At 49.5% G+C, this 2,880-nt stretch overlaps 1 pseudogene; it reads right to left on the bottom strand.

Moving 5' to 3' along the window:
* Positions 1 to 1,163: 1,163 nt before the first annotated feature.
* LOC108515825 (iron-sulfur cluster assembly 2 homolog, mitochondrial pseudogene) lies at positions 1,164 to 1,739 on the bottom strand (annotated as a pseudogene).
* Between the last annotated feature and the right edge of the window lie 1,141 nt (positions 1,740 to 2,880).

Raw genomic sequence — 2,880 nt, 5'->3', positions numbered from 1 at the left:
TAAGAAAGATTTTTTTTTTTTTTTTTTTTTTTTTTTGAGATTGAGTCTCACTCTGTCGCCTAGGCTGGAGTGTGGTGGCGTGATCTTGGCTCACTGTAAACTCCGCCTCCCGGGTTCACGCCATTCTCCTGCCTCAGCCCCCGAGTAGCTGGGACTACAGGCGCCCGCCACTGTTCCCAGCTAATTTCTTTGTATTTTTTAGTAGAGATGGGATTTCACTGTGTTAGCCAGGCTGGTCTCAATCTCCTGACCTTGTGATCCGCCTGCCTTGGCCTCCCAAAGTGCTGAGATTACAGGTGTGAGCCACCGCGCCCGGCCCCTACTAAGACATTTTAAGATGAGTTTCCGTCATTTCCACATGAAAAAGTCCTGACTAGTTTACTCCCTCAAACCAACCAGAAGACACAAAACAGAACTTACCACTTTCTCTTCCCGTCCCTAAACAGGGACCTTGGTGAGATTTTATTTCTTGGAAGTGGGCCCTTTACTCCCACTTTTTTTTTCTCCCCTCTAGTTTGGAAATTCTTTCTGTCTCCACTTCTACCTGTCCCAGGCTTCATTGGCCATGATTGTTTTCCATCACTGTGTCTCGGTGTCCCACTCCCTCCATAAATTTCCCCCTTCCTCAGATGAAAAGACCAACACTGAAAAAGGCAACTTGATGTGCTCTGGTTTGCACAGAGCCCTGGAAGCGGAGCTGGGATTTGAATTCTGGGCTCCTGATTCTCTGTCCAGGGCTCTTCATTCTGGCAGAGCAGGAGATCAATTTCTTTTCTTTCTTTTTTTAAATGAAGCTTTTTTACATAGCTATCCACATATATACAAGCAGCTCTTAAGGCCAGAGAAGTTAATTCCAAATTTTAGAGTCATGGAGGCTCTACAGAGTATATGGAGTTTCAATCAGTGATTAAATCTGAGGTAACAGCATCTGGAGGCTCAGCCTTAGCACCGAGGGGAGTTGGAGGGAAAAATTAAGCCAAGCATAAAACCTTCACGTTGTGAAAATAATAGTGACATAACACAATACTCCTGGACGGTGGGAAATAAAATTGAGAGGGACATGATTAGAAGGAAACTTCTAGAATTCTACTAACTCCAGGTTCCTCAAATTGGTACAACTGGTGACAATCTCAGAGTCAGAGTCACCCGTCATCGCATCAAATTTAGACAGAGAAGGATGACCCACAGGAGCAGCCTTGCTGTGCTTGAGAATTGTTCAACACTTGAAATGAGCTTCCGATCAGTTCTTGGCTGAAGTCCACCTGGGCCCCTTTCACGAAGGCTAAGCTATCAGAGTCAACCGTCACTCTTGCCCCACCCTGTTCAAATACCCTGTCATCGGGGTTGATAACTGTATCCAGTGAACATCTGCATTGGAATCTGGCGCATCCAACTCCCTCCACCTGCAGCCTGAGGAATTCTGACCCTTTGGTGATTTCCAGAAGCCTCTGGGCGCAGCTGTCCGTGAGGCTGACCTGCCCTTCTCCAGCTTCGGGGCTGGAGGATGCGCCCGGAGTCCCAGGGAGGCCGCGAGGAGCCTGCCCCTCGGCCAGGGAGTGAGCGCTCTCTGCGTCGCGGCCGTTAGGGAGAATCCCCGGGCGGCAGCCATCTTCCTCCAACCGGGAGATCAATTTCTTTGTTGAGGTTCAACCTAAGGCTCTGCCCTCACTCACTGAGGTTCGCAAGAAACCTCAGTCCTTCCTAGAAACCTCCTGCTGAGACCTGCCCCGCACTGACACCTGGTGGTAAGATATAAAAACACACCCTCCATGGTGGGGTCAGACTGTGCGCCTGCCCCGCCCCCGGCCCTCTCGCCGGTGGTGGGGTAGAGGGATGGTGGAAAGGGAACCAAAAGCTAGTTCCTAGAAGTTTAGGTATCTGGGATTGAGATTGGGGTGGAGCTACACCTCCTTCTCTGTTTTCAGTACCAGCCATAGCTCTGTCACTGTGTATCTGGTTTGTTTCTTCTTTGCAGACACTGCCCACTTGTGAAACTCATTGTATTCCCTCTTTGCATTGTCTTCCAGGATGCCTGGAACCAACGTACGGTTCACTATTAGCAACTGGATAGAATCGTATGGCAGGAATTTAAAAGAGGAGTTTGATCTCTGAGTCCACAGTCCTTCCCCTGGGCCTCATTTTCCTACCTTATTTTATGCTTAGTTTTCTGATGATGCTCAGGACATCTTTCCAGCCACCTTAACTCTCCTCTTTTTAAGGGACAGGAAGGACAAAGCAAGGTTATACATTCAGAAAGAGCTTGCCTACCTTCTGCAAGTCTCCGTTTTCTCCTCTATAAAGCGGGCACAAGAATCCCCGCCTTGGAGGGTTTTGTGTGTGTTTCAGGAGATACTTGATTAATATTAGTGTCCACCCTATTTCCTACCTCCTCATCCTCCAAGCTCTCTGCCACTTATGTGTTGTAGACTCGGATGCAAAACAGATCAAAAGCACAGATCACTTTTTCCCCAGCCCCATCTGTGCTCTTCAGGCCCAGTGGGTGCCCCTACTAGAGCCTGGTACCCTGAACCCAGTCCCTACCTGCCTCCTGGAAGATGTTGGCTCCAGAATTCTCTGCCTCCCTCCTGCAGGCATTGTGGCATTCACAGCTGATTTGCAGAGAGCCCAGACGCATCTGATAAATAAGGAATGTACTGTTCTGCAGGATGGCTGTGGCATGGCTGTGTGGGGGTGGGCAGGCTGGAGTAGACAGGAACCATGAGAGGCAGGGAGGACTGTACAGGGTCTGCTGACCAGATGGAAGATAATGGGAGCCTTGGAAGGTGTCATGGGACAGGGTCGGGGAGGGGGCTCCATGCTGCCAGGAGCTGGATGCAGATTGTTGGGACTGAATTTTGGCTCAGATACCTTCTAGTTGTG

Source organism: Rhinopithecus bieti, unplaced genomic scaffold (assembly GCF_001698545.2).
Source record: "Rhinopithecus bieti isolate Rb0 unplaced genomic scaffold, ASM169854v2 scaffold_2314, whole genome shotgun sequence".
In the NCBI taxonomy this organism is placed as follows: domain Eukaryota; kingdom Metazoa; phylum Chordata; class Mammalia; order Primates; family Cercopithecidae; genus Rhinopithecus; species Rhinopithecus bieti.
The sequence above is the reverse complement of the archived record's forward strand: the minus strand, read 5'-3'. Positions and strand labels throughout refer to the sequence as shown.